The sequence below is a fragment of the Pteropus vampyrus genome, unplaced genomic scaffold, assembly GCF_000151845.1.
Source record: "Pteropus vampyrus isolate Shadow unplaced genomic scaffold, Pvam_2.0 Scaffold174, whole genome shotgun sequence".
In the NCBI taxonomy this organism is placed as follows: Eukaryota; Metazoa; Chordata; class Mammalia; order Chiroptera; family Pteropodidae; genus Pteropus; species Pteropus vampyrus.
Genome location: NW_011888955.1, coordinates 1201813 through 1209136, shown reverse-complemented (window position 1 = coordinate 1209136; position 7324 = coordinate 1201813). Strand labels below are relative to the sequence as shown.

At 40.8% G+C, this 7324-nt stretch overlaps 1 protein-coding gene across 4 annotated transcripts in view; it reads left to right on the top strand.

The window, feature by feature from the left end:
- Positions 1–7324, top strand: part of PDE5A (phosphodiesterase 5A) — a 111596-nt gene that overhangs the window by 1872 nt on the left and 102400 nt on the right. The gene's annotated exons all lie outside the window — the stretch shown is intronic.

Here is a 7324-nt window from a genome sequence, read left to right as displayed (position 1 = left end):
ATGCTTCGTTGAAATGAACCGTGTGACATTTCGGTCTCCCTTGGCTCTCTGCGGGTGTGTGTTATCTTGCAGTCTTAGAGGGGGCCCTTTCTAACCTCGTTTCTCCTAACGAACGTCCAGAGTTGGGGTGGACTTGAGCACTGTCGAGAGTTCTGACAGGCGATGGCTTCGGACACATCCCGTCTCCCCTGTTTGAGCCCTCCGCCCTCCTTCGACAGTCCTCTTCCCCGCGTCCGCCTTTGCCCTTCAAAACCGCACTTCCAGAGCGACCCGAGGGGAAACCGTGAGCGGAAGGGGTTTCTTTTCGAAGGGCGCTCTCCGCGAATTTGGGGTGAGGCACGACGGCCAGCGAGGTCTGGAATTGTCCATTGCCATGGACGGCCGTTTTCAGAGGTCTTCCGCCACTCCGAGGCCATCAGCCCTGTTTCCTGTCACCCTCGCACACCACCCTTCTGCCCTCTCTGAATTGTGGCGCGTAGGGTGGGGAGTGGGCAGAACTGGGCTGACTTTTTTAAGTGTGTGTGTTGAGGTCCGGGGAAGCGGTCCTTTACGCAGATTATTAACAATCGAAAAAGAGGTTATTTGTCTTACAAATCAACATAAATGCCCTTTTCTTCCCCTCTACCAACTTTTAAAAGCATAAACTCGAGATTGTTTGGTGGTGGTTTTTAGCCACACGTAAGAACCCTTAACTTTTCAGAGCCTGCCAGAACTTTGAAAGTAGTATTTTATTGGACAGTAAATCGAAAGAGTTATTACATTTCTTTTCACGTTGTTTTCTTCCCCCAGTAGCATAATTCTCAAAATTACTCTCCTCAGTGTAAAATTTATACCATCCGAGACTCTATATAGTTTTTTTTAGTTAAGTTTTTTTCATATTACAGTTGATATTGATAGTTGTTGGCTGCACGCTTTTCTGTGGGCCGTGTGTATATATCTGTATGTATACTCTTAAGAGAAGAGTTTATGTTGAATCCAAGTTGGAAAACGAAAGTGTAAAACATTTCAGAGTAGTCCAGGCTCTCAGTTTTTGGCGTTATAAAGTTTTGAAAGTTGTCAGTGTAAAGAATATGATCTAAGAGCCTGTGTGTAGCCAGAGGTTCTTGACAAAACGATATTCCAGTTTGGGTTTATATTTGGTGGCATTAGCTAAAGAGATTTAAAATAAATATGAGAGGTTGGACATCAGTTGCTTGTATAATTCCCAAACTGCTAAACCCAGTATGATTCACTTGGTTGTGGCAAAAACTTACTGCAGACATTTTCACTTTACAGCTAAGAATTTTTTAACTAGAAGCTCACATTACTTTGCTTTTTTTTCTTTTGTTACACTTTGTAAATGTAAAATGAACACTATAGGTGACTCAGGAAACCCATGACAGCAGTTCTGTAAAGGCATTTGGCATGTTTTAAGACTTAAAGTAAATTTTGATTCCCTTAGGTTGGCCATCTGTGCCCATAAACAGGCATAATGATGGAACTACTTCTACATTATTTGATTTAGATTTTGTCCTTTGACATTTGTGCAAACTTCTCTGTCCTTTCCCCAGACTGATTTACACTCAGTAGTAGGCACGGAACAGAATGGAAGTTCTGGCCTTCCTGAATTCGCCTTTAAACATCTGTGAATTTGTGTTGACCTTGAAAGCAGTTATGCCACTATAGGACAGTGTCTCGTAACTGTCTTCAAATACAGAGCTAAGCACCTCATTGCAAGCCGTAGCTTGGAGCATAGAAATAGACGCTATTTAGTAATTACAACTTGTGCGTGTGAATTTGAGTGTCAGCTGAACAATTCAGCAGTCTATTGGCATAAAAATTAGAGACTTGTTACCACAACATGTGGAAAGCTCTCACCCTCACTCCTGGAGCCAACTTCGCCGTCCTGCAGGCCCGAGACTGTGCTAGTCAAGGACCCTCACGCTCCCGCGTTCTAAATGATGCGTTCCCGGGGCTAACGCCACGGTCACAGCTGCTGTGATTCTTGCCGGCGTGTTAGACTGTTACCTTTCATCAGCAACTAATCAGCTCTGTGATTGCGGGTGATGTTTTAGGTGGGTTAGTATTGTAGGGGTAGCACGATTGACTTTTTATTGCTTTGTTTTGTGCTGGGCAAAAGCTTGAGAATATTTGGCATATACTGGGGATATTAAGTGAGGATAAGTTTTATGACCACTTGGATCAAAGTCCAGAAACAGAAGTTTTACACTCCCATGGAGCTTTCTGTGATAGACTTTCTATGGCACTGCAAAGCTGGGCTGAACTGTTGATGGTCTACATCCTGTGTTGGGATTCTGTCTTATTTTTTTTCCTTTTTCCCCTTCTTTTCTCTCGCCCTCTTTTCTTTCTTTCTTTCATAATTTTTTTTCTTCATCTCTTAAAGCTATACTTTTATTTGCAAGATATTTATATTAAAACAGATGACGGATAGAAAATCAATATTGCTATCCACTCTTTAAAATTACTGTTTTTGTAATTATATAGGAATATAAACGTCACAATTTTCAGACGCATGATTTGATAAGCATATTTGTTAAGCAGTCACTAGTGTTGAAGATAATAAAACTCTGGGCACTGACTCTGACTTTGGTATCATTTACAGTATTTTTATGATGGTAATTCTGGTGCAGTAACTGCTTTTTTTGCTTGTATTGTTTATAACCAGGGCGCATACAGCCAGCTCTAAGCTGCCTTGTACTGCCATAAGAGTACTCATGTGGAGTGAATGCTTTCCTTCCGGAAGAGTCTCTGGGAGACCCTGAAATGACATTTCTCATTGTTCTTCTATCTTGAGATTTCAAGTTCAGATTCATTTAGAGCCTAAAATTATGATAGAGTGAATGCAGTGACAGTTACTCACACGTGGATATCTCCAAATATGTTTTCTCATTGTAACACGAACTTAAATATGCTTGTAGTACAATTCAGTAGCTTTTTTTTTTCAGTTTGTGATCTGAAGATCTATAGAAATCGTAAATATTTTCACAAGGTCATATCTCCAGCACTCAATTTTTAGCGTTTTGATTATGTTGTGTAACAATTTAAAAAAAAAATTCCAACTAAATGGGTGATTTGACTCTAGTCTCCGATGTCATTCAAGTTGTGGAGGTAAAGTCTGTAACTTCGCTCTTACCTGATGACAGAATGTCTTACTCCGATGCTCCCTTTCCTCTCGATTTGAAGACACTAACTTAGAGCTTTGGTTAGTCTTGCCAGTGTGTGTTAATAATACTTGGGAAAGATCGCTTTCGTAATTGAAAAGGCTGAACAGAACCGCTTGGTATTTATTAGTTTATCCCTCAAACCTTTTTCAACCCAAAATTTATAAAACCCGTAACTGTTGTGTCGAGTTGGATTTGTTCTTTGTTCTCAGAGCTGATTGTAGGATAAAACCTCTTCCTAGGATAAAAGCCTTCAGTAAGGATTGTGGGACAATTTAATAAATCACTGAGTTGATTGATAATGGAGGGTCGAAAATGACTAATTTCTGAATTTAGGATACAGACTAGCTACTGACTTTGCAGGACTTCCTGTGAAATTAGTTTGGCTGGACAGATGTAGATTCAGTTGACCAGTGTTACAGCTGATTGATGTGGCCTTGGAAATATCTGTCATAGTATCAGTTTCTCAGTAGAAAATGCCTATGAACTGCAAACCTAGGAATAAAAATTGAAGAAAGTCTTTCCACATGAGTCATTCATTTGATATTTAGCTCTGCAATCTTATTAACTGATTTGGTATTCTCATTTTATTTTGAATTATATGTATATTTTTTATGATGTAAGTGCTTTGTTCATTTTCTCTAAATGCTGGAATTTTTACTTATTTCCAAACAAATGTTTAAAGTAGGTAAAGCAAACAGCGTTAAGTTCGTAAGAATTATTTTGATAAATACTCCAAAAAACCTTGAAAGGTATTTATTTCTCTGGTTTTTAGTGTGTAGTGAACATATTTTTTAAAGTCTTATGTGCCATTGTTGGGCTCTGTATTCTTTGAGACTTCCCCCTTGAATCTGAATTCAAGTAAGTAAGATTAGCTTTCTGCAAATTATTTTTTTCTGAATAATTTTATTACACCTGAACTTGGGAGAGCAAAAAGCCCCATTTGATATCTTATCCTTAATTTTTTATCATTATTATGAAAGATAAGAGTCATCATTTCTATTCTTCGATGCTGAGGTTATAAGAAAATACCCAGGTCATTTGAGCTGATAGAATAACTGAAACACGCGGGATCATCGTCTCGTAGGGGCAGAGGGATCATGTGATCCAGTGTTTCTCAGGCTTAAGTAATGTGCCCTTGTTAAAGAAAGACATTCTCATTGGTCTCCAGTATATTAGTTAGAAAGCTTTCGGTCACAAGTGACAAAAACCAAACTTGAAGTCCAACGAACTGACTCACATAATTGAAGTGCTGGGGTTTGGTTTGGCTCTGAATTCAGCTAATCAGATAATCTCGTCAAGAGCTGTTTCTCTGTATATCTGTTTAATCTGTCTTTCCTGCAGTCTATCTGTCCATCTGTCTATCCACCCATCTTTGGGCCTATGCTATGTTGGCTTTATTCCTCTGTATGCTTTCTTCTTGTGCTGAAAAAGTTTCTTCTTGGCAAGTTTATGTGGGTCTTAAACTTCTGATGTCAGAGAAGTACCTTCTTAACCATATTAGTCCTCTCAAAATTACTCTGGCCTTGCGTGTGTCACATGCCTGCTCTGGACCCATCGTGTGTCCAGAAGAATAGGGGTTGTCTGACTGCTTTGCTGAGGCAGGTAATCCGTAGTGTGATATGTCCTTGGGGACAGGGGAATTCCCAAAAGGAAGTAATGTGGGCATACCCAGAAGTTCCAGACATCTGCCATACCTAGCGTTAGCTTTCTTTTATCTTATCGTTATTTAAACATGAAATTCTTAAGAGTAGGTTTAATTGAATCATAGTTCCAGCATGTATGCAACTGTAATATCAAAATAAATGTGTAAGCTAATTATGAATAAAATGAAAAAACTCCAGCCAGATGCAAACTGACAGCATCCATTAAATCACCCTGCAGAGTGCCGCGGCCCGGTGGAGGTGCCGGTGGTCAGCTTGCCTCTGCTGCAGTCGCTCTGTGACGGTTCGCGTCCCCCACTGGGGCTCTCTCTTTAAACTCTCGTGAGACTTTTATTCCTGCAGCACAGCATGCCAGCTTTGGGGTTTTACTTGGTTCGAAAGCATATTTACATATGGCATCTACCACTTTTATGTTCTCTTTACCCCAGAACCATTGGGCTGCAGTGTGAGTGTAACAAGAATAGAAACGTAAGCATTAAAATTGCAGGACAGCACTTGGTTGCAAGGTGGTCCTCCCAGTAATGTCCTGTTCTTCTGCTTGCTTTCGGTTTCAATTGTCACCATTATGAAAGCACAAAAGTAAAATATTTTCTTGGAAAAAGTACAGCTCTTCATAACATACTTGATTTGGGCTCTCAAGGCTTCTTATTCTTCAGCCTGAGAACGGTCGCATCCAGTCTCTCCCGAATCAAAGCTGCAAAGCAAGTCAGTTGACATATTTACAGCACAGATTTCAGTGATTATGTTTCCTTTCGGATGTAAGTAGGTTTTCCTTTAAGGGACATTTTTCATGCGTGTGATCATGAATGCATGGAAAGTTACAAAGTATATGTCTTCCAACTCTGGGTCAAATTTGAATGTAAAACCATATGTAAAACCATAAAAACAATTCTGCATTTTATTTATATTTGGTCCCAGTTAGCTTCTCAGATGTTTTCATAGCTGGAGAAAACTTAGAAACACTAAATAACTTCAGGCAGAGTATTCATTTTCTTCCCATGCCAGACTCAAGTGATCTCACCGTCATACCAGAGTAGGGATTTCAGAGGATGTCATGTGAAGGTGCCCCAAACCGCCCCTGTTTTATTTAATACCCTGCAATTGTGTGTTCATATTTTATTCATCTAACCTGCTCTTTCTTAAAATCAGATGCTCTTGGCATTGGGTGCTGACCCTGATTTTGTTGGGAGAGACTGTTGACGCATGGTGAGGTGTTTAAGGTCCCTGAGCCCAGACACTGAATGCTGGGAATGCCCTGTCTTTGTGACCCACGTTTCCACGTGCCTCCCACTACTTGGCTGGGAGCTACAGTGCTGCACGCTGTAACATTTATTTCTATTTTTTTGTTGGTTAAGGGCTGTAGGCGGGACAGATTCAAGCTCTAACCTAGGCCACCTCTTTCTGAGACTATGACCTTGGGGACTTTATTTGCTCTCTCTGTGAAATGAAAACTATAGCACAAACTTCACGGGCTTATCAAGAAATCTAAAGAGAATAATGCATAGCTCCTTCTCGTTTTTAGTAGTGGTTTTCAGTAGTTTACTGTTTTACTTTGTGAATCATCAGTGCCTTCAACAGAATGACAAACTTCGATGGTCATTCCCTTATTCTGATGAGTGCGGCTTGGAATGACAGAAGGGTGCTTTGATAGACTTTAAGTGTCTTTGTCATTTTTTAGAGGAATTGTTATTAATGGTTTGAACAGAACCTGTGTGGATCGTGTACGGTGCTGGAAAGGGAATCGGAATGGGAGGCCAGGGCCCTGATTTTGTTCCCAGCTTTGCTGTTAACTAGGTCTGTGCCTGGCCTACGTTAGCAAACCTCGGCTTTGAGATGGGAGGCGGGCAGGAGTGAGGAGCGGGCCAGAGAAGGCAGAGAAATTCGTGAATGGGCTCATGATTCTTTCGGCTCCAACCGTTCTCGATTCTCCCCAGGAGAGCAGAGGACCAGTTTCTCAGATTGAATACTTTCCTTCTTTAAGTATTTTTCAAACACGAGAAGCGGATCCAAGTCAAATTATGCAAATAATGTAACCAAAACTGTATAAAATTAGCATCCAAGAGCGGGAAAAATATTGAACGTTATATTATATGTGAGTTATTTGTGTTTCCTACAGTTAATTTTAGCAGATTTCCATATAAGTTGTTAACCATTCCTTTTAGACAGGAAATTCGTCCACTTTTTGTAATTCTGTTTTTTAGTGATCGAGTCACATGCCTGATGAAAAAGGCACTGGAGAGCAGGAAAGCGGGTTGACGTTTTAAGAGTGGACTTAACATGAGAATGCACTGAGCGCTGTGGGTCTTTCAGCGCCTGCAACTTTTTGCTCTGCTTTGGGGCATCTTGCAAAACCTCCCCAAATGCTGCCGTTCCAGGGATTGGCCATGTGGCCGTCCCTCAGGCCCAGGCCTCCCCCAACACGTAGTGAACCCCCTTGGGAAGGAGCTAAATGGGCCAACTTTAACCCCCACATTTCCTGTGGCAGAGTGTTAAAGTGTC